This window comes from Thamnophis elegans, chromosome 6, assembly GCF_009769535.1.
Source record: "Thamnophis elegans isolate rThaEle1 chromosome 6, rThaEle1.pri, whole genome shotgun sequence".
In the NCBI taxonomy this organism is placed as follows: Eukaryota; Metazoa; Chordata; class Lepidosauria; order Squamata; family Colubridae; genus Thamnophis; species Thamnophis elegans.
The window spans coordinates 57,291,301-57,315,424 of NC_045546.1; the positions used below are offsets into that span (position 1 = coordinate 57,291,301).

At 45.8% G+C, this 24,124-nt stretch overlaps 1 protein-coding gene across 5 annotated transcripts in view; it reads left to right on the forward strand.

Moving 5' to 3' along the window:
• AGPAT3 (1-acylglycerol-3-phosphate O-acyltransferase 3) overlaps positions 1 to 24,124 on the forward strand; it is a 114,677-nt gene that overhangs the window by 16,674 nt on the left and 73,879 nt on the right. Inside the window, exon 1 of one of the 5 annotated variants that reach the window (XM_032219214.1) lies at positions 10,115 to 10,139. The exons of the other annotated variants lie outside the window; for them this stretch is intronic. The gene's annotated coding sequence lies outside the window, so the exon portion shown is untranslated. Of the gene's footprint in view, positions 1 to 10,114; positions 10,140 to 24,124 lie in introns of those variants that run through there. 5 annotated transcript variants of the gene reach the window in all.

Consider the following 24,124-nt stretch of genomic DNA (forward strand, 5'->3'; position numbering starts at 1 on the left):
TGTACTTTCCGTTTTTCTTACATAAGTGTAAGACTTTTCTTTTCTCTACATTAAATTTCATTTTGTTACATAGGGCCCAGTGTTCAAATCTGTCAAGATCCATCTAGATATTGAGCCTATCTTATTGGGTGTTAGCTATTCCTGCCAGCTTATTGAAGAGTACTGGCCTAAGATGGAACCTTGTGGTACCCCACTGCTTCCTTCCTTCCATGTAGATGTGGACCTAATAAGGACTGCTATGGTTTGTCAATAACTTATTTTACTTTCATTTTAGTGTTGTTATAGCATTGTGATTAATTGTTGAATAATATTGAATTTGAATTTCTTGAAGTGTAGATTTTAGATACTTTCATGAAAACATTCAACATGTCTGTCCTTTTGCTTTCCCTAAGAAAATTAATATGCCTTTGGTATATGCCCATATACCAGACTTTGGCAACCTGATATCTTGCACATATTGTAAATACAACTCACTTAACCTGATTCTAGACTAGCTTTGAATATTGCAGCTGGGAAAAATGGAAATTATAGTTGAAAGACTGGCTCTGGAGCAACTGTTATATTTAACATGTTGGAAATAAATGCCATTGATCTCAGTGATATTTACCTATGACAAAAATATAGAATGGTTTTATTGCATTTACAGAAACTGCTGTTAGAACTTTAAAAAAACACAAATAGTCTTTCTGTAAGCCATAGTGGCTGTGGTACCATATGTTATTAAAGACAATATCCATGGATTTGCATGTCATACTAGGCCAAATACAAGCAAACTGCATTAGATGTGAAGATATTAGGATTTTAAAAATAAACCATGGTTTACTAAATGACCAAATGGATAGAGTTCACATACCTGTTAAGCCAGAAGCTATGGTTTTCAAACCAATCTAGCAGAACTCACACAACACATTAAGCTAAAAAAACAAACCTTCATTATTGTGTGAAAACAGCCTATGGCATATGCATTACAAGCCAGATATTTATTCATTTAATAGGTTTAAAGCCCACCGTTCATTTAGGAATTCAAGGCTGTGTACATAACACTCCTCTGCTGCTATTCCAAAATCTTAAAACCTTCATCATGCTGGCATGGTGAATATTTTATTTGAATGAGGCCTTTGACATCTAGGGAAATTAATAGTGGTGGGTAAGGAATTTCATCCTAATTCCAGCAAGCAGATAACAGTGGTTATTCATTGTGGGCAGGTAGTTAAGCTCATGGCTACAAGATCATGAAATTCTTTCCTTCTTCCTTTATTAATATTAATATTATCTTTGAATGTGAGGAAACCTGGGACATGAATTTGGAAAATAGAGTCAACATTTCTCCTAGGTGCTGCTTGGAGTGTCCAAGCACGGGTTAACATCAGCTTGCTGCCCAAGGACTGAGTTTCATATTTTTGTAGCTCTGCCTCCTGCTCTCCTGAGAGGCTCAGTTTCAAAAAACTCAGTCACCCTAGAGGACGCATTTTGGGGAGATCCAGCCCTTGTGCAGCAAGCTGGTTCTCCTAGTCAGTATAGTGTAGCTCCTAGAATTTTTTTACTGTGGTTACTTAGCTTAGACCTTCTGTTTTCCCCTTTAATTTCTCCTCCGTTCTAATTCGGCTTTTCCTTCATTTTAAAATCAGCTGTTTGGCACGAGGCAGGCTTCCTGGAGTGAGGCTGCCTTTCTCTATTGTAAAGGCTCCTGGTTGCCGTGAGGAGGCTCGTTAGTTACTGCTAACGAGCCCAGGGGATGGATAGGGAAGTAGGGTCCCCAGCGCGGAGCATTAGGCTGTCCAGCTTCCCCCGGTGTTGCTCCAGGTGCACGAGCGCGTTGCGGTTGCCATTTTGAATCCAATTTTGGCGCACTTTTTTTCTGAGGCTCTGACCATTGCCATGCTGCCTGTCCTCACTCGCAAATCTCAGCGGAGAGCGCTTAATGCAAGGGCCTAGTTTTGGGTTGCCAGGCAGGCTCTCCTCTTCCCTGGACTGTTCCAAGCGGTTGCGGGGTTTTCTGGCTTCAATCCAGCCATTCTCTCTTGCTAAAGCGCAGATCTGCAGGCTTCTGGCCTTTCCTCAGCTGGGACCATTATTCCAGCTCCACCTGCCCAGAGCCTTCAATTACCATCTGGCCTGACTCCTGCAAGACTCATCTTCTCACCAGGAGGTTGACTTTCTGAGCCATTTCTGCAGCTGTTACTCTTCTGAGACAGACGATGGAGCAGCAGGTGGAACAACAAGCTGGGCCCACCTCTTCCAAACGCGGCAGGCCCAATCCTGCTGCCAAAGGTGATGGTGTGGGGTGTCCAACCAAGGGAAAGCGCCCCAGAGTCAGCAAGGCCTCTAAGGCAGATGAGAAACTTGCTGAAAGATGCCAGAAGGCACTTGAAAAGCAATTTCAGAAGGCCCAGGCTGCTCAGCAGCAACAACAGGCAGGCCCCAATTCCAGCAATGTTGAGGCAGGGCCTTCCCTTCCCACTTTCCAGCCAGCTGAGGAGGACTTTGGGTTCTCTCCCAATCCTTCTAGAGCTCCATGGGGTCCCCCTGCTATTCTTTGGTTGAGGATTCCCTTGATGATGGTGACTCCCTTGCTGGGGAGGAATCCTTGGCTCCCTCTGAAGCTGAGCTAGTTCTGCCTCAGGCCCAGGAGCCCCAGTTGTCCAAATCCATGCAGGATGTGGTGGCACGTGCAATCTCTCAGGGTATTTCGGATGGGATCCAGCAGTTGGCACTAAATTACCCTTTGCCACTGCAATTGCCTCCCCTGGTCCCATGAACCCTGGCAGTTCCAACAAGCCTTGTGCCACTCGCTCTCAGGAGCCCCCGGTTAGGGAGGCTTCCCCGGCTCCTACTGGGATCAGTGAGGTATCCGATGGGGAGGAGGTGGAGCAAGACGCTTTGGACCTTTCAGAAGATGAGAATTCTACCCCTGAGGTGCCTGCCTCTTCGGGTCTCTTCAACCCCTTCATGTTTAGGGCTATCCTAACCAAGACTAGGGCGGCGGCACCCCAAATGGGTCTGCCGGTGCCAGCTGAGAAGGCACCTTCAGCTTAGGGTACCAAGGACACCTTTGGGCCCCAAGACCCAGGTGCGGGACTTTTCAAGGAGGCTTACCCTCCTCTGGATCAGGGCACAGCTCCTCAGCTGTTTTTAGACATCATTCAGCGTCAATGGGCCCAGCTGGGCACCATGGCCAATCCTAGTGGTACGGACAAGAAGCTCTATTCCATGGAGGCCCCTCTGGAGGAGTTGCTTAAGCTTCCTCAGGTAGATGACCCCATTGTCTCCCTCACGTCTAATTCTGCCCTTCTGGCTGATTTACTGGAGGGCTTAAAGGCGGAAGACAAGAGGGCAGAGTTGGTCTCCCATAAGACCCACCAGGCCACGGCATGGGCCATGAAGGCTTCGGCATCCTCCTCATATTTTGGTAGAGCGGCTCTGTTCTGGTTACGCAAGTTGTTGGCTGGCCTCCCAGCGGGCGATACCAGAGCTAGGCAGGACATTAATAAAATCATAGTTTTGAAATTTATTTGGCAAGGGAAAAAAGCTAGAATAAAGCTTAAATTACTACAAGATGTTAGATCAAGAGGAGGTTTTGGTTTACCCGATTGGGAGCTATACTATCAGGCAGAAAACCTGATGTGGATTAAGGAGTGGATATCATTAAAAAACTCTAGATTATTGAACGTAGAAGGTCACGATTTGCTGTTGGGATGGCATGCTTTCTTATGGTATAAGGGAACTAAACCACATGGTTATTTTAGAAGACATTATATAAGGGAGGCGTTGTTGTTAAATTGGGAAAAGATTAAAAAATTACATTATTTAAAAATTCCAGTCTGGACATCAACAATTGAAGCATTCTCGTATCCGATAATACATAAAAAGGAACAAACAGTTAGATATATAGAATTATTGAATGCAGAGGGTGAGCTCAAATCTAGTCAAGAGTTGAAGCAAGAAGGGATGGAAATGAACTGGTATTCATATGTACAGATACAATCTAGATATAATGAAGATAGAAAAACTAAAGGTCTCTATAATAAAATGACTGAGCTAGACAAAATTCTAACAGGTACTGATGAAAAAGTAATTTAAAAACTATATGGATATTTATTGGAGTTTAAATTGCATGAAGAACAAGTTAAAGAAACTATGATTGCTTGGGGGAAAAATTTTAAGTATGGGATTGATTTAGAGAATTGGCAGAAATTGTGGTCTCAAAATTACAAAATGACAATGTCTACTGCATATAGAGAAAACTTGTATAAGATGTTTTACAGGTGGCATCTACCCCCGACCAGAATCGCAAGAATGTTCAAGAATAAATCAGAAAAGTGTTGGAAATGTCACCAGATACCTGGCTCATACTACCACATGTGGTGGACTTGCACTGAAGCCAAAAGATACTGGACTAAAATCCACATGTGGTTGGAGAAAATGATACACAAACAAATAGACTTTAAACCAGAGGTCTTTTTATTGGGAATTTTACCAGAAACCTACAACAAAGACTTAAAATATTTGATTGTAAATGTTGTAACAGCAGCCAGAATTGTATTTGCAAAAAACTGGAAAAATGAAACAATACCAAAAGAGGAAGAAATCATTCGAAAAATAATGGACTGTGCCGAAATGAGTAAATTGACATTTGAAATTAGAGAGCAAGAGGATGAACAATTTTATAAGATATGGGACTTGTTTTATCAATGGCTAAGGGAAAAAAAAACAAAATTTTGGAAATGAAAAATGATACACTTATGCCTTAATTGGAAAAAGTAAATGATGATATAATTATGCTGTGAAATAATTCAACAATGATATAAGGAAGTACTAATATAAGGTCTGGTGATATAATGTATAAGGTTAAGAATTTATTATAATGATATTTCGCTGCTGATAAGGCAATTCTAATAGGGGAACAAATGAAAACTGGTATATATAGGCAGCGATGTTGAACAATGAAGGAATAAGATCTCTGTTTGAAGGTATGAAATGCAAGGTTAACAATGAATAGAAGTATATTCTCTGGGGGAAAACAATGCTAATGTTAACTGAATATATATGGTAGAAGGAAAATGAGACCCTTAGTTACATTAGAGGAAATATCTGAGATGGTAAACATTATTTGAAGATGTAGATGTTAAAACAACCGTAATCAAACGACATGCTGCATGTGATGATGGTTTTTTTCTTTTTTTTTTTTTTTTTTTTTCCTTTCCTTCTTGGACCTTTTTTTGTCCTTTTTGGCCTCCCCCCCTTCCCCCACCCTTTTTTTTCCTCTCTCCCTTGTTTTATTTTGTTGTTTTTTGTTTTTTAAACCCTAGCTTATTGTGGTGCTTATTAAATATACAATAGAGAGATATGGGATGTATAAACTTAGTAGGGATGCACCTGTGATTAAACGACATATTGTATGTGAAGATGGATTTTCCCTCCCCCCCCTTTTTTTTCTTTCCATCCTCTCCCTTTCCCATTGTTGTCTATGTAACAAAAAATAAAAATAATTTAAAAAAAATAAAAAAATAAAATCATAGCGGCCGTAGAATATTCTGCCAACGCCTCCCTTGCCGCCACCAGGTTCTCTTCTAGAGCACCTGCCTCCAACGTAACTTCACGCCGTCTGTTATGGCTTCACCACTGGCATGCGGACGTGAAAGCCAAGTGGAAACTAGCTTCTGCTCCATTTAAGGGAGGAAAATTGTTCGGAGAGGCCTTGGACCCTTTTCTAACGGAGTCCAAGGACAAGCGCAAGGTTCTGCCCTCTGTCACCAAGAAGCCGGACCGGAAGGGGCAGCCCTTTCGCCGCAGTTCCTTTCAAAGCCCTGAGCCTTCCACCTCCTCGGGGGTGGGGGAACAATCAGTCATACCCTCAGTCCCAGGACCGCTCCCAGGACAAATCCTCCTACAGAGATAGGAACAGACAGCAGGGCTTCCACAAGCCATTCCGTGGGGGGTATTCCAACCATCCCTTCCGGAAGTCGAAGTGACCATCAGTGGGATCCTCCCATTGGCGGCCGTCTCCAGCTTTACGCCAACCAGTGGAAGGAGACCATGACGGAACCTGGATTCTGAACACGGTCTGTCATGGCTTGACCCTGGAATTCCTTTCCTTCCCTTCCAAGGACCTTTGTCCATTGCCCCACTCCCTGGTCGGCCCACAAGTTCCAGCTCATGAGGGCAGAGGTAGATCACTTGTTAGAGATAGCGGCTATAGAGAAGGTTCCCGAGGGCCAGGAGGGCAGGGGTTTCTACTCCATCCTGTTTCTGGTTCCCAAATCCTCCCGGGGGGGAGGGGTAAGGGCAATACTGGACCTCAAGAAACTCAACAAGCATCTGGCGTACAAACGCTTCAAGATGCAGTCCCTTCAGACCATCCTGGGCTGCGTCAGGCAGGACGACCTCTTGACCTCGATAGATCTGAAGGAGGCGTATCTGCATGTTCTGATCCACCCAGTGCATTGCAAGTTCCTGAGGTTCCAGTTTGCCAACCAGCACTTCCAGTACAGGGCCCTCCCCTTCGGGCTATCATCGGCCCCTCAGACCTTCACCAAGCAGCTGCTAGCTGCCATCGCTGCGCATCTACGATCTATCCCAGTAAGACTGGAATGCTACCTGGACGACATCCTCACACACTCGTTGTCCAGGGGGCAGGCCCAGAGAGACCTGGACACCACCATCCGAGTCCTTCAACTACACGGGTTCTCGGTCAACCTCACCAAGAGCCATCTGACCCCCACCTGCAGAATTCAACACCTCGGCACGGTGATCGACACCAGGGACTGCAAGGTCTTCCTCACGCAGGAGAGAATAGACAGCATCAGGTCTCTGGTGAGGTCCATCCTGTCGGCGGGGTCAGCATTGGTAGTTTCCCTCTCCCAGCTGATGGGGAAACTCTTGTCGTGCATCTCAGTGGTTCCGTGGGCACGACTGCATACGCGAGAGCTCCAGTGGTTTCTGCTGCCGCTCCAGAGGCGCAAGGCCAGCAACTCCAAGAGGAAAGTGTGTCTACCTCCGAAGGTTCTACGATCCCTCAGGTGGTGGCAGTAGATGCTCTTCTGAAAGGCTGCTGCTTCAAGGAACTGGAGCGCCTGGTTATAACACAGATGCCAGCCACTTTGGCTGGGGTGCTCACCTCCAGACTCAGGTGGTCCAGGGCCGGTGGTCAAAGGCGGAGCTCCACAACATCAACTAGATGGAGCTCTTGGCCGCCAGGCTAGCCATGCACCATTTCCGCAGTCAGATCGAGGGCCATAACATGCTGATCCTAACAGACAACATCGCCACAACCATCAGGGCAGCACGCGGTCTCTGGCCCTGATGTCAGAAGCGGAGGCGCTAGGTCGCTCGGCGGAAAGGTTCCTGACCTCCCTCCGGGCAGACCACATTTTGTGGGAGGACAACGTGACGGCAGACTGGTTGAGCAGGACCACCATCCAGAGCTCAGAATGGCGTCTTCATCCTTATTTCGCCAGCTGGCATGGAGGTTCGGCCTCCCGCAGGTCGACTTGTTCGCGATTCGAGCCAACACCCAACTTTCCCGGTACTTCACCAGGTTCTGTTGCCCCAGGGCAGAGTGGATGGACGCTCTTTGGTCACCATGGCCACCAGGACTCTTGTACGTGTTTCCGCCTCTTCCTCTGATTCCTTTGGTGGTCAGGAAGACCCTGTCAGAGAGGGCGGAAGTGCTGCTTGTAACGGCCCACTGGCCCAGGAGGTCCTGGTTCGCCGATCTGGTCAGTTTGTCTGTCAGTCAACCTTGGCTCATATCTCAGGATCAGATCTCCCTCAGCCAGGGGGCCATTCGTCATCCGGAGCCCCAGTGGCTGCAGCTGGCCATCTGGCACTTGAGGGGGACATCCTGAGACTCAGCAGGTTCTCTGACAAAGCCATCCGTACCATCCAGGCCTCCAGGCGGCCCTCCATTGTCAGAATCTATGAGGCTACTTGGGCTTCCTTCTCTCGCTGGTGCAACACTCATCAGATTGTGGCCTCTTCTGCCACCATTCCGCAGATCCTGGACTTCCTGCAGGAGGGTTTGGACAAAGGCCTCGCCCCTAACACCCTCAGGGTCAGACTGCGGCTCTGTCCACTGTCCTGTCCACGGACTCTCAATTGCCACTTACCAGACACCCGCAGGTCCGTAGCTTCCTCAAGGGAGCTACCAATCTCTGTCCTCCCGTCACCCACAGGTACCCAACCTGGGACTTGGTGATCATGCTACAAGCTCTGTCCGCACCCCCCTTTAAACCACTTTGGACTGTTGGTCTCCGACATCTGACCCTCAAAACGGCCTTTCTGATTGCCATCACCTCAGCTCGCAGGATATCCAAGTTGGCCGCTCTCTCTCGGTCAGGGGTGACCTTTGCATTGTCCATGCGGACAGTGTTGTCCTCAGATTGGACCCGGCCTTTGTCCCAAAAGTAAACAGCGTTTTCCATAGGTCCCAGGAAATTGTTCTCCCAGACTTTTGCCCAGGACCCAGGCATCCAAGAGAGCGACAGTGGCATAAACTTGATGTTCGTCGAACGGTCCATATTTACATCAAACGGACGGCTCCCTTCCGCAAATCGGAGGGGTTCTTCGTATCCTTCCAACCAGTCTCTATGGGCAGGAAGGTCACCTCTTCCACCGTAGGATGCTGGATACAAGCTTGCATCAAGATAGCCTATGAACAGCAGGCCAGGCTGGTTCCTCCTCGCACCACAGCGCACTCTCCCCCCGAATTGTGAGCCGCCCTGAGTCCCCTCAGGGAAAAGGGCGGCATACAAATAAAGTATACAATAAAGTATACTCTACGAGGAACGCCGGAACTTCGGCTGCGTGCGCCACGCAGGCATCCATTGAGGAGATATGTCGAGCTGCTATGTGGTCCAGTCCTTCTCCATTCATCAAGAACTACAGACTTGATGTCTTTACCTCCGCTGAGGCTTCCTTTGGGAGAAGAGTTCTGCAGCAGGTCATCGTGACTCCCGCGTTTTGAATATAATTCTTCTTCCCTCCCCGGGACAGCATGGCTTTGGCATGTCCCGTGCTTGGACACTCCAAGCAGCGCCTCAGAGAATGACCATTGGCTTACCTGAATGATCGTTCTCTAGGCGTTGCGGGAGTGTCCAACCCCGCCCATTTGAGTGCCCGCGGGGTTCTGTACACCAGTGTGGGACATTCTGCATCTACATCTATGACCTTTTTGGACTCTCTTTCGTTTTTTGAAACTGAGCCTCTCAGGAGAGCAGGAGGCGGAGCTACAAAAATATTAAAATCAGTCCTTGGGCAGCAAGCTGATGTTAACCCGTGTTTGGACAATCCCGCAGCGCCTAGAGAACGACCATTCAGGTAAGCCAACGGTCAATCTACAATGAAGAAGAATGGTAGTGTTCTTATGCTCCAACAATTCTTGAAAAGATATTTTGGGAAGCGGCAAGAATATATACAAACTTGGAAAATATATGATAGAACTGCATCCAATTTCTACAGTAAGTGTTTCAGGGCTGTTTAAAAGTATATCCACCTCCCCACAAAGAAAATCAAGAGCTAGAAGAATGTTTTGAATATAATTTTGATCGTTTCTTTGCTATGATGTGGTTTTCAATGAAAAATTTCCATTTCAACTGTCAGCATAGTTGCTGACACAGGAAACTTGTTCTACATGTCATTGCCTTTTTAAACACTGTCTGTTGACTCATGCTTTCCCAGAAGTGAAAGGCTTAAGATAAAACTAGAAAGAGTTTCCATCTAATTTTTGTATAGATTGGTAGACTAAAGCTTCTCATGTAATTTATTCATCTATCAAACTTATTAACCACCCATCTCTATCACAGAGGGGCTTTGCGCAGTGTACAATTTAATCAATACACTAAAACCGAATAATTTAAGATTAAAAATGCAAAACATTATAAAATTGCAACAGATAGATTTACAAGTGGGAGATTAAGAGTTAATATGGGCAGGGGAATTATGGGGCTAACCAGCCCCATGGCTAGGTGAACCCTTATGTCCCCCACGCAAGGCTACATAGCCAGGTTTGGACCCCTTTGTGGAAGGCCAAAAGTTTGGAGGCTTTCCTCACCTCTGGAGGCAAAATGTTCCACAAAGCAGGAGCAGCAGAAAAGAACCTCCTCCCTCACCCCACCAGTCAGAATTCTCTGACTGACAAGGTTAGTAGCATGCCCTTCCTTGCCTGCATGAGTAGGATAGGGTGATGGGATGGGGCGAAGCCGGTTCCATAGGTAACCTGGCCCATGTCATGTAGGGCTTTATATGTAATGATCAACACTTTGAATTGGATCTGGAAGCAAACCAGCACCCAGTGCAATTCGCAGAGAAGAAGTGTTTTATGTGCCCTTCTTTGGCACATACCTCTCACACAGCCAATATAACTCACAGAGCCAATATATATGCACCAGTTGAAGCTTCCAGATTCTTTTCAAGGGTAGCCTCATGCAGAGCACATTGCAGTAGTCCAACCAGGAGATGATCACAGCACTAGTGACCAAATGGAGGGCAGATGTAATGATTTACATGTCTTTTATATGCTCAAAGATGATGCCAGAGATACTTTTGGAAATGTGAATCTTATAAACTAACATTTCAGTCATGCAACTGAACATTTATGCTGATACATTTTACTTCTAAGAGTCTTTTGATCCAAAGTTTGAATTAGACCCTGCTTTTAATTGCACATGGCAGTTTACATGCTACATTTATTTATATAGTGTAGTGTCTTGCTAATACATTTCTTAAATTACTAAATTTGTGTTTAAAATGGCTTTTTATTAGAAGATTAATAATCTGCTTATTAGTTGTGTGATGTGCATTAGTAACTGCTTAGAAAGGCATTTTCCCATCATTATCATTCTCTCGGTCTCAGTCTCTCGGTCTCTATCTCTCTTTCTGTTGCTGTCTCTGTCACCTTCAAGTCAGCACTGATTCCTGATGACTGCCTGGACATGTCTCTGCAGTTTTCTTGGCAAAGTTTTTCAGAGGTTTGCCACTGTTTTTTTCCTAGGGTGAAAAAGAGTGACTGGCACAAGAACACCTGGTTACTTTGTACCTAGGGCAGGACTAGAACTTACAGTCTCTTGGTTTCTAGCCTGATGCCTTAATCACTACACCAAAGTGGCTCCCTTCTTTCTTTATTCTTAAAATGTTGTGTTTCTGCTATTTAAGCCACAGATGGATGGCATCTTCTACTTTTGTTTTCTACCATTTGAATGGTATATTGACATAACTATTCAACTCTTGCCTCCTGTAACTTTCTGTTGCAGCAAATTCATTAACATGAATCCTGTTTGAATGGTTTGCAACAATTATTCCCAGACTTCTCTCCTGGGCCTTATTTTGTAGTTCTAACTGACTCTTCTTTTACATGTTGATGTCTTTTGTCTCTTCTCCCTTATATTATTTCCTCAGCCTCCTGATAATATCTCACAGCAGCCTTGATTATTTCTCAGTCCTTCCTGAGACCCCTAATAATGTATTTTTTTAAAATAAGGCTGTATTTGCATTACGTAAGATTTACCTATGGATAATTTCATGTGTTTTGTTCAGAAAAATCCAATCTTTTATATTTGTATTTATATAACAAACTGAACTATAAATAACTACTTGGACTGAATTTCTACAACTCTGCTAAAGTGTGATTGGTTAATTTTTGTTATCTAACTATGGCTATATTACATCATGATTTGATGTTAGTACAAGACTCTTGCTCTCCCACTATATTTATTTGCCCTATAGTGTTCAGAAAATTATGTAGCAAAAATATATCAGAACAAAATTGATTCTATGAGCTCATTTGGAATTTAGAAGCATATAATGGGCACAGACTCAAAATGCAATTGGAAATTAACATTTTCATAAAACTTGCCCAGATGAGCATGATCAATCACAAAATAACAAATGAATAGAAATCATTTATCCCCAGGAATGCTCCTACAGTCCCAGTGTGATTTTTGTGAGTTCCAGATACATTACTGAAAACAAATATGACAGATGCTGATGCTTTGTTTTGCAACATTGTTTGTGTGAATCTTTTATTAAAAAGTCAGATAAATTAGATAGGTTAGATGGACAGGTTAAATGGTGAATGACTTCCCAGTGCTGGTAACAGAATATAAATTATCTTTGCTGAAACCTGATTGAATTCAGAACAATGCACATTCATAGTTTTTTAGTACTTCTTTAACAGTCATTTGAAAGATTTTAAGATCTTTTGATTAAAGAGCTCCCAAACGTCTCATGTTGGGAAGGAGGAAATATAAATATGTAATCTTACACAGTATCCTAAATATTTCATAAACCATTTCATTGAATTTATTAATCAATCAAACAAACAAATAATGTTAAATAATAAATTAAATATTTTATTATATTGAGGAGATTTATACAGGTAAAATCTTTCAGCTGCAGTCTACTGCTGGTGACTGCATGAACCAGTACTTGTTATCAATAAAATGGAATTGATTTATGTTGCCTTTTCCTGAAACTTTATTTTTAACCTCTTAGCTTCCCTCTGTCTTTGCTAATATCTTGTAGTCTTTCATCCAAAAGATAACTGGGCAATATCCTGCTTAACCTTTTGAGTCAACTAGCTCATTGCTGTTTCTAAATAAATGCAAGGTTGCACTGAACTAATCTGAAACATGGAAAACTAATCTGAAATTAAATCCAATTGTAAAAGCAGAATTTGCATTATTCTGCAACTACAATACCTCTGATATTTACTGTATGGCATCATTATATCCTCTTGCCAAGCGGTATAAAAATCTGGCACCACAACATAGTTGGATAGTACTTTCCTTTTTTCCTGTTCTCTCTCAGCATTGCCAAGAACATTTTCATCTTTTGCGTTGCAGCTGATGATACAAAAGAACAACTTCATGCAAGTCAAAATCTAAGGCTTTTTTGAAGTGGAGGAAAAGACTGAAGACTGGATATTTAGAAATAAACTTAATTGCTATTTGATAGGGCAAAACAATCTTCAGTTTTGAGGGCAAAACAATCTTCAGTTCTCCTAGGTGCTGCTTGGAGTGTCCAAGCCTGGGTTAACTTCAGCTTGCTACCCAAGGAACTGAGTTTTAAAATTGATTGTAGCTCCGCCTCTTGGTTGCCTCAGAGGCTCAGTTTCAAAAAACTCAGTCGCCCTATATGACGTATTTCTGGGGCTCCAGTCCTTGAGCAGTTCCTAGTATTTTAGCCTCTTAGTATTCCCTTAGGTTTTTTTGTTGCAATCTAGCCTCCGATCGCTCCGTTTGCCTCCGCAACGCGTGGACAGGCTCCCTGGAGCGCTGACAACCCGGACGCTGTTTTGGGCAAGTCCTGAAGTCGGGGCTCTCTGGGCGGCAGCCCGTGAGTCCGAGGGGCGCGTTAGGCAGTCAGGGATCCCCTCACGAGGAGCGTTAGGCTCCCCAAAGCCTCAACGATGCTCTGGGCGTGCGCGAATGGCTGTCATTTTGAATAACTTATTTGGCGCGTTTTCCGTTCCTGGGCTCCTGCCTTGTCACGCAGCCTGTTCCACACCAGCAGATCGCTGCGGAGGGCCGCCCTAAGCCTAGGGCCTTGCTCTGGGTGGCCAGGCAGGCTCTTGCCCTCCTTTTAAAATCCAGCGGCTGCAGGGAACTTCGGCCTAACCAGCCTTCCTACCTGCCTCAAGTGGATCTGCGGGCACTTGGCTGACTCCACAGCCAGCTCCATTAAGGCCTCATCTAACGTTCCAGGGCCCAGTACCTCTCAGGCCCCAACGTGAGGCCCAGGCCCATCCTTCATCAGGCCTGTTTCCTTCTGATTGCTCATGGAGAAGCAGATCAGCCCTCAGCACAGCAACGAGGAGAAGCAAGGAGGCAACCTGACCGGGCCCACACCCAGCAAGCTAAGTAGGCCCAATCCAACAGCCAAGGGTGTTGGGGTGGGCGCTTCCCCCAGGGAGAATCAGCCAAAAGTGGGGATGGCCTCTAAGGCCAGGGAAAAAATGGTGGTGCACCGCCAGAAGGCCCTGGAGAAACAATTCCAGAAGGCCCAGGCCGTGCAGTGCAAAAATTCCATGCACCCCACTCCAAATGAAACGGGTGAGCCTTCCAGAAGTAACTTCTAGCAAGGGGAGTCCCCCTTAGGCCCTAGTAGTGAGGATTTTGGGTTTTCCCCCAATCCCTCCAGGGCATCTCTGGGGTCCCCAGCCCATTCTAGGGCTGAGGAATCCTTGGAAGAGTTGGATTCAGGGGCTGAGGAGGAATCCTTGGCTCCTTCTGAGTTGGAGCCGCCTCTCCCTCAAGGTCAGGAGGCCATGTTATCCAAGGTCATGGAGGAGGTTGTGGCTTGTGCCATATCATGAGGTATTTCTGATGGCATGCAACAGCTGGCAGCTAAACTTCCCACTGTGGCGCCTAAACCCAACATTGCGGGCCGCACAGCACGCCCCAAAGGGCCTGAAGCTAGGGAGGCCTCTCCTACCCCCATGGGTATTAGTGAGGTCTCGGATTTGGAGGAAGCAGAGATAGAGATCCCGGTTCTCTCGGATGATGAGAACCCCGCCCCTGAGCAGGCCACCAGTTCAGGTCTTTTCAACCCCGCTATGTTCAGGGCCATTCTCACCAGGGCCCAGGCAGCGGGGCCCCAGATGGGCCTTCCGGCCTCTGCGGCCAAAGTTCCATCTGAACAGGCCACTGGCGTGACCAAAGGTCCCCAGGATCCTGGCGCAGGCTTGTTTAAGGAGGTGCCTCCGCCCCTGGATTTAGTTCCGGCCCCTCAATTGTTCCTGGATATTATTCAACGGCAATGGGCCCAGCCAGGGTCCATGGCAAATCCTAGTAGGACGGACAGGAAGCTTTATACTATGGAGGCCCCATTGGAAGAGCTGCTGAAGCTCCCCCAGGTGGACGACCCTATCGTGTCCCACACTTCTCCCTCTTCCCTTCCCGCTGACTTGCTGGAAGGGCTTAAGGCAGAGGACAAGAGGGCGGAATCTGCAGCTCACAAGACCCACTTGGCTACCGCCTGGGCCATGTGGGCTTCCTCGTCCTCTTCCTATTTTGGCAGGGCAGCCCTGTTCTGGCTTCAAAAGTTGCTGGCAGGTTTCCTGGCAGGAGACTCCAGGACCATGCAGGACCTCAATAAGATTATTGCCGCCGTGGAGTACTCCGCTGACTCCTCTCTCACGGCCACCAAATTTTCATTTAGGGCCCTGGCCTCGAATGACACCTTGAGGCGCCTGCTGTGGCTTCGCCATTGGCAGGCAGATGTGAAGGTGAAGTGGAAGGTGGCTTCCGCTCCCTTCAAAGGGGGAAAGCTCTTTAGGGAGGCCTTGGACCCATTCCTGATAGAGTCCAAAGATAAATGCAAGGTTCTGCCTCCAGTCACCAAGAAGCAGGAGCGTAAGGGTCAGGCCTTTCGTAAGAATTCCTTTCGAAGCAACGAGCCCTCTACCTCCTCCGGCGGACCCAGTCGCGCCTACATTCCACCTCAGGACCACTCTCAGGACAGGTCCTCGTTTAGGGATAGGGGCAGACAGCAAGTGTACCGCAAGCCATTCCGAGGGGGTTACTCCAACAAACCCTTTCGGAAATCTAAGTGACCGTCGCAGGACTCCCCCCATGGGCGGCCACCTCCAGCTCTATGCCGCCCAATGGGAGGAGACCACGACGGACAGTTGGGTCAGGAACACGGCCCACCACGGGTTGACTCTGGGGTTCCTGTCCCTTCCCCCGAGACCCTTCCTCCGCTGACCCATCCCCAGGTCTGCCCACAAGCTTCAACTTATGAGGGCGGAGATAGACCATCTTCTGGAGATAGCGGCCATAGAGGAAGTCCCTAGGGGTCAAGAAGGCAGGGGTTTTTACTCCATCCTTTTTCTGGTCCCCAAGTCATCAGGGGGGCGGTGAGGGTGATCCTGGACCTCAAGAAGCTGAACAAACATCTAGCGTACAAACACTTTAAAATGCAGTCTCTGCAGAACATCCTGGGCTGCATCAGACAGGGTGATCTGCTGACTTTGATCGACCTGACAGAAGCGTACCTGCATGTTCTGATACACCCGGCACATCGCATGTTCTTGAGGTTCCAGTTCGCCGATCGCAATTTCCAGTACAAGGCTCTCCTCTTCGACCTCTCGTCAGCCCCGTGGACGTTCACCAAGCTGCTGGCCGCTGTCACTGCGCATCTCCGGTCTCTTCCCGTAAGATTGGAATGCTACCTGGACAAAAGCCTTATCCACTCGTCGTCCAGGGAGCGAGCCCAGAAGGACTTGAATGCCACCATCAAGGTCCTGCAGCTCCATGGGTTCTCAGTCAACCTTGCCAAAAGTCACCTGAACCCGACCTGCAGAATCCAGCACCTCGGAACGGTCAATGACTCCGAGACCTGCCAAGTCTTCCTTACGCAGGAGAGAGTGGACAGCATCAGAGCCCTGATGAGGAGCATCCGCTCGACCGGGTCAGCGTCAGTTGTCTCCCTCTCTCAGCTGATGGGGAAGCTGGTGTTGTGCATTTCGGTGGTACCGTGGGCGCGGTTACACACGCGAGAACTGCAGTGGTTCCTTCTCCGTCTCCAGAGACACAAGGCCAACAACTCCAGACTGGTGATACAGGTCCCTCCGAAGGTCCTCCGTTCTCTCAGATGGTGGCAGCCAGAGGCCCTCCTCATGGGTAGTTGCTTCAGGGAATCAGAGTGCCGAATAATAACCACAGACGCCAGCCTCTTTGGCTGGGGTGCTCACCTAGAGACCTCGGTGGTCCAGGGCAGGTGGTCGCAGATGCAGCTCGCCCACAATATCAATTGGCTAGAGCTTCGGGCGGCCAGACCAGCCCTGCGTCATTTCCTCGATCAGGTTGGGGGCCGCAATGTACTGATTCTGACCGACAACATAGCCGCCAAGCTTACATCAACCATCATGGTGGCACGCGGTCCCTGGCTATGATGTTGGAAGCGGAAGCTCTGGGTCGTTGGGCGGAGAGACACCTGGCCTCGATTTGGGCAGACCACATCTCCGGCCTAGACAATGTAACAGCAGGCTGGTTAAGCAGAACCACCATCCAGAATTCGGAATGGAGGCTGCACCTGAGACTATTCTGCCAGCTGTCCCGGAGGTTCGGCCATCCAGTAGTCGACCTGTTTGCCTCGCCGACCAACACGCGCCTCCCCCAGTTTTTCACCAGGTTCCACTGTCCCAGGGCAGAGGGCACAGACGCCCTACAATCCCGCTAGCCACCAGGTCGCTTGTATGCCTTCCCCCCTCTTCCTCTGATTCCACAGGTCATCCTAAGGATCCTGGAGGAGGGGGTGGAGGTGTTGCTAGTAGCTCCACACTGGCCGAGGAGGACTTGGTTCGCCGACCTGGTCAGCTTGTCGGTATCCCGGCCATGGGGCATACCTCAGGAGCGAATCTCCCTCAGCCAGGGGGCCGTTCAACACCCAAAGCCCCAATGGCTGCACTTGGTTGTCTGGCACTTGAGGGGGACCTCCTGAGGCTCCACTGTTTTTCTGACAGAGTCATCCGGACTATTTAAATGTCTAGGCGACCCTCCACTGTCAGAATTTACGAAGTGACCTGGTCGTCCTTCTCACGTTGGTGCCTCAACCGTCAGATAAGCGCTTCGTCCGCAACCATCCCACAAGTCCTGGACTTCCTGCAGGACAGTTTGGACAAGGGCCTCGCGCCCAGCACTCTCCATCGACAGGTGGATGCCTTGGGCACCATTCTGTCCACTGACTCTCAGTTACCACTTTCTAGACATCCCCGGTTTCGGGGTTTTCCTGAGAGGGGCGTCCACTATCTGCCCGCCCACCATCCACAGGTACCCGACCTGGGACTTGACTGTTGTACTACAGGTGCTGGCCGCACCCCCCTTTGCGCCGTTGCAGATGGTGGGCCTGCACCACCTGACCCTAAGAAAACTGCCATCACCCCAGCCCGCAGGATATCAGAGTTGGCCGCTTTGTCGGTTAGAGGTGACCTATGCATCTTCCACTCTGATAGAATCCTCTTACGGTTGGATCCTACCTTCGTCCCAAAGATCAATTCCGTTTTCCACAGAGCGCAGGAGGTGATACTTCTGGACTTCTGTCCTTGTCCCAGGCACCAGAAAGAGGTAACGTGGCACAAGTTGGACGTTCGGTGGGCGGTGCGCATTTACATGAAGCAGACCGCTCCCTTTCGTAAGTCGGAAGCGTTATTTGTCTCGTTCCATCCTGCTTCCATGGGAAAGAAAGTCACGTCTTCCACCATAGGACACTGTCTCAGAGCAAGTATCAAAATGGCTTACGAGACTCAGGCCAGGCCTGTTCCCCCTCGTATTACCGCACATTCTACGAGGAGCGCAGCAACTTCGGCTGTTTGGGCTACTCTAGCACAATTGAGGAAATTTACCATGCTGCTATATGGTCTGGTCCGTCTCCATTCATTTGAAACTACAAACTTGACACGTTCGCCTCCGCTGAGGTGTCATTTGGGAGGAGAGTTTTGCAGAGAGTCGTGGCGAGCACTGTGGCCCTGGACAGTTCTTCTTCCCTCCCGACTTCGACATAGCTTTGGCATGTCCCGTGCTTGGACACTCCAAGCAGTGCCTAGGAGAAAGACCGTTGGCTTACCTGAATGATCGTTCTCTAGGCGCTGTGGAGTGTCCAAACCCACCCTTGAGGTGGGGCCGCGAGGTGTGTTTCACCTGTGTCTTGGACTTAGACTAGTTCGAATTATGGACTATTGGATCTTCTTCATTTTTCGAAACTGAGCCTCTGAGGCAACCAAGATTCGGAGCTACAATCAATTTTAAAACTCAGTTCCTTGGGCAGCAAGCTGAAGTTAACCCGGGTTTAGACATTCCACAGCGCCTAGAGAACGACCATTCAGGTAAGCCAACTGTCTTTTTGCCTTGAAATAATAGTATTGACTTGTGGTATTGTTAGAAATTCACTCTTCACAATTATTTGAAGTGTGGAATACTGTCATTCTTTTCTGTAATGTTTCAGAGATTGTTTGATAATGTGCCTCAGTTCCATTCAATAGATCTTGTTAAGTTACTATCTAAAAATTGTGATGAGGTGAAGATGTTTTGGTTTTTTAATTTTACTTTGCTGTTGCTTCTTTCAAAAAGGGCAGTGGTTTTGAGTGTAAACTGTTTATAGTGATGATCTGCAAGTGAGGAGATTTTAAGGGCTTGTTTGAGAGTGGGGTTAGGAAACCAAATACCAAACTTTGTATGCTAACAGGTAGTCTCTCAGTTCCATTTTCATCATATCCTTCTGCTCATTTCTGCATCATCTTTCACATTGATGCTGGCAACAGGGTAAATTTTCTTAACGACCAGTATGGGCCAGAGATCACCCTCCTTAATCCTAATGCAACCATTCTGCCAACTTTGCTTTGACTGGCATTTGCAGTGCAGGTATTATCTGCAGGAATATGCATGTATAGACCATTATGAATCAATTTGATTTTGAAGCAACTGTTTAAGCCTTCTGGGAGAAGCATTCGCTTCAAGTGCTAGTTCACTTTCCAAAGTCCCCCTTTTCATATTTTCTACAGCTGTAATAGAATCAAGCAACTATATGTGTACCTTTGATACATAAAAAAGCCAACTCAGTTACTTGTAAGCCAATCTCTGTTTAGTTGAGATGGCTCTATACAAGTATACAGTGCTCTTGGGAGTGTCAAAAAGTCAGACCAGACCAAGAGTCAGCTAATATTTCAGAGAGATGAAAAAATAGACTTTTAATAAAGGAGAATCTCAAAGAACTCAACTATACAATAGACTTAACATGCTCCGAGGTTATGGAAGATTGTGTGATTTTGGAGGGCTAGAAATGGGAATTTTTAAAAAAGGAACAGAATCCACTTTGAAATGGAAAAAGCATTCTCTTGGTTGTAGATCTCAGTTACTAGGTTGACAACAAATGCTATTTAGGTCCATACTTGTCTATGTTTTGATGCTTATCTAAGTTCCTGTAGGATTCTTGGGCCTAATGAAATTTTGGATCTTGTCATTCCCAAGATGCTGTAATTTTATAGGTTTGGGCTTTTGTCTTCATTTTTTTAAAATTTCTGCTTTCTTGTGTGAAACTTCCTATAATTTGACTTTCTAATATAAATATAAATATAAAGTTTATTACATAATTACTCTTTGAAAGAGATGGGTGGTTCAGAAATATAAAAAATAAAGTCTGCAAATGCAAGCACATCATGAGTTTTCACAATCTCAAATAGCAAATTTATTATTTTTGATTTGATTGTGAGTCCCCATCAATATCGTCCTCAGGAATTATTTATTATCTGACAATATTAAATGCCATGCTAGTATAAGTATAAGTATAAATCTTTATTATGGTCAAAGACCAGCAATACACATTATTTTTTACAATATATTAAAAAAGTACTGCCATTAAAATATATTTAAAAAGTATTGACATTAAAAGTGGATAATAACATACATGTTCTCAAACTGTTCGGGTCACTCCCTGGTTTATGTGGATGAAAAGCCTATAAGTATGAGAGTAAATACAACGGTCCAGAAATTGTTAGAGTTATGTCCAAATAATTGGTACAAAATGACAACTATAATTCTGCAACCAATTTTTTTCCTGTGGACATTGCAGCAACACAGAATTTTGCCACTGCATACATAGTAGCCAGGTTTGTGTCCTGGAGGAGAAAATCTACATAAAAATTGTCTGCCCTCCCTGGCAGTCTCTCTAATAAGGGGAGAATATATGCAGACTTATAAACTCTGTATAGCTCACAGAGATGTGAGATATCTTCTGTATAGCTCAAGATATGTGAAATATCTTCAACTTCTCCTTTACCACATATACAAACCCGTTCTGCTATTGTTGTTCTCTTATACCTGCCCTGGAGGAGAATGTTGAAGGAAGAATGTTAAATCTGGCTCTGAAGAAAGCTATTCTTTGTTTTGGGAAGATCAGGTCATTTAGAAATCTTTCCGATTTCCACACACCCTGTTTGATTCTGTCCCTAATATGGAGAGGCAACCTATTTAGTTTTTCTTGGAACTCCATGTCCTTCATTCTATTGATTACTACTTGCTTTGTTTGGTCAAAGCCTAGGGACATTACGAATACCAGTGAGAGCCCATAAGAGCCCAGCTTGTGATCTATTGCCTGTTTCCAGAGGGAGGGGAAGTGTAATTTCCATATAATTTTTGTATGAGGAAGAGGAGGCATTTATTGATAGTGGTGCATTTAATTTCTACCAGTGGGTGTTCCTGGATATTGAATCAAAGCCCTGCTTAAAATCAAGGAAGGCCACAAAAAGAGAGGGTTTTTTTTTATACGTGTATTTTTGTACTAAATGGTGGAGTACCAAGATATGATCCACCGTAGATCTTCCTTCTCTAAAACCGGCTTGTTCGTCTTTGATTATCCCCCCTGAAATTAGCCAATCCTGAAGTTTACATACAGTTTAACATATAGTATTTGACATACAGTTTACTAATAACACTTAGAAGACTAATGGGTCTATAATTGCCTGGGTCATTTCTGTTACCTTTTTTATAAATTTGTATGATAATTGCTACTCCCCAATCTCTTGGCATCTGGCCTGTTTTATCTATAAATATAAACAGATGCTAAAAGTGGAACCCACCAACTGGGGGTCTTTTTGATTATTTCTGCAGGACATTATCAGCACCAGGTACCTTATTAGCCTTTAGGGCTCCGATCAACCAGGATATCTCTTCTGGTGTAACAGGAGGGCAGTAAGGAGTTTGGTCCAAACTAATTTGGCTCTCCTTGGTTACATAGTCAGGGTCTGTATATAGCTCCCTAAAATATTCTTCCCAGGCATGAATTGGTACCTGATTAGTTGTGGGTAGGGGAGGTTTCCCCAATCCTCTGGTGATGTACCAAAAAAGGGATGTATTTTTTGTTCTGACTGAAGTAATTAATCTATGCCAAGACTTCTTCAGAGCCACACTTTTCTTTTCTTTTAGAAGGGTCTTATATTGTTATTTCAACTGCTTTAAGTAGTGAGTGTGATCCTCAAAGGGGGCATTTCTACTTTTCCTATACTCCATATTATATATCCTTTTTAGTTGCATGCAATCTCTATCAAACCATTTTTTATTCTTTGAGACCAGCCTTTTGGAGTGAACTAGTGTTCTGTTAGTGAGAACCGGTTTCAAATTTCAAATTAAAGTTTCAAACCCCTCTAAATAAGATCCTTTAAACTTATTCCTTAGTAGAGATGTACATAGTTCTATGGTTTCTGGAACTAACATCCATTTAGTAACTTCCTTAGCAATTGCTACTAATTTGTAATGTCAGAACAGAGCTAAATACATCAAAAAGTTTGCTATGCTCCCGTAAAGGTAAAAGTAAAGGTTCCCCTTACACATATGTGCTAGTCATTCCTGACTCGGGGGGGGGGGGGGGAGGTGCTCATGTCCGTTTCAAAGCCGAAGAGCCAGTGCTGTCCGAAGATGTCTCTGTGGTCATGTGGCTGGCATGACTAAATGCCAAAGGCACCCGGAATGCTGTTGCCTTCCCACCAAAGGTGGTCCCTATTTTTCTACTTGCATTTTTACATACTGTATTTTTGAACTGCTAGATTGGCAGAAGCTAGAACAACTAATGGGAGCTCACTCTGTTATGTGACGCTAGGAATTCAAACCACCTTTCTGATCGACAATCTCAGTGTCTTAGCCACTGAACCACCGTGTCACTTTCTGCTCCTGTACATTTTAAAAAATATGTCTAGATTTGGATTAACTTCCAGAATTGCAGTTAGCTTTTAATGATATGTTTAATTTTACATTTCAGTATTTACCTTAGGTATATGAGAAATTTAGGGTAACAGCATGATTTATGTATCTTTTAAATAGCATTACTTTGCTTTCCAGACTTATAATGTAGTGTTTGCTATTTGAGTTACCTGAAGTTCCTATAAAATGTGAATTTTATGACTTATCTTGTGCGCTGCTTGGAGAATCCAAGGATGGGTTCAACTTCAGTTTGTCTGCCTGGTGACTGAGTTAATTTTAGAGTCTTTAGCCACGCCTCCTGACTTGATTGCCTCAGTTTTTCTCAACTCAGTCAAGTCCATCGCAGTGACTTAGACTCTCTCCTCAGCCAATGAGCAGAGAAATTAACGTTTATTACCTTGGATTCTTAATTGTTTTCTTCATAGCAGCAGTATACAGCAAAATTACCTTGGGAACATTTTGACAGCTGTCAGAGGCCTTACAGTTCGGGCAGCGGCAGCAGCTTATCGAGGCCTCGCACGAGATTTGGAGTTGTCATTGCGGAGCTGTCAAAGCTCCATTTCAAAGTAAAAGTCCTCCGGAACAGGATTGAAGCAGCTAGCAGATTGGCTAGAGAATCGGGGCAGGTGAGCCTTGGCTAAGGCTTCAGCAGCTGTTGCGACAATAGTGGGACACTTTATGTCAGAGAAGCATTTTGGACATAGTTTTGAGGGGGCTGCCATTTTGAATCGCCATTTTGGTGGTCTGATTGCCTCAGACTGTCAGCCTGAAGGCCCCAGTCTACCACCGCTCTTTGCAACATGAAGGTCCCATCTACCACAACTCTTTGCAGCCTGAAGGTCCTGGTCTGCCACAGCTCTTTGCAGCCTGAAAGTCCCGGTCTACCACAACTGCAAAGACTTTAAGTCAATTGCAGACACAAGAAGTGGTGCCAGCGCCAGAGGCCTCGAATGAGGCTGCCTGAGTATTCCAATCAACCCATCCTGGGCTATTCCCTGTCCGAGTATTTGGTCAAATGTCCGGTGAAACTGTGACAGGATTTCATCTTTGGAGTTGATCAATCAGACCTGGTCCTGAGGTGGTAAGTGGGGCGTTCATGGTTGCCATCCTAGATAACCACAAAAATGGCTGATTTGTGTCACGGGGAGGAAGAACCCTGCCCAGGCCCATCCTCCATTCTGCAGCCAGCCCCAAAGAGAAAGGCGGCTAATGTACCATTCAACTCCTCCACCAAGTCAGGCTGGTCTCATAAGTCCTCTACAATGGATAAGAGATGCCAGCAGGTGCTTGAAGGCCTTGGAAAAACAATCTGCTAAGGCACAAAAGGCACTGATGGTTAATTCATATTCCGCAAGGCAGGCTGAATCCACTCAGGCCAGGGATGAGGTACAAGATGCCTTTCTAGATGACATTTCAATCTCCTAGACATCAAGGTGATA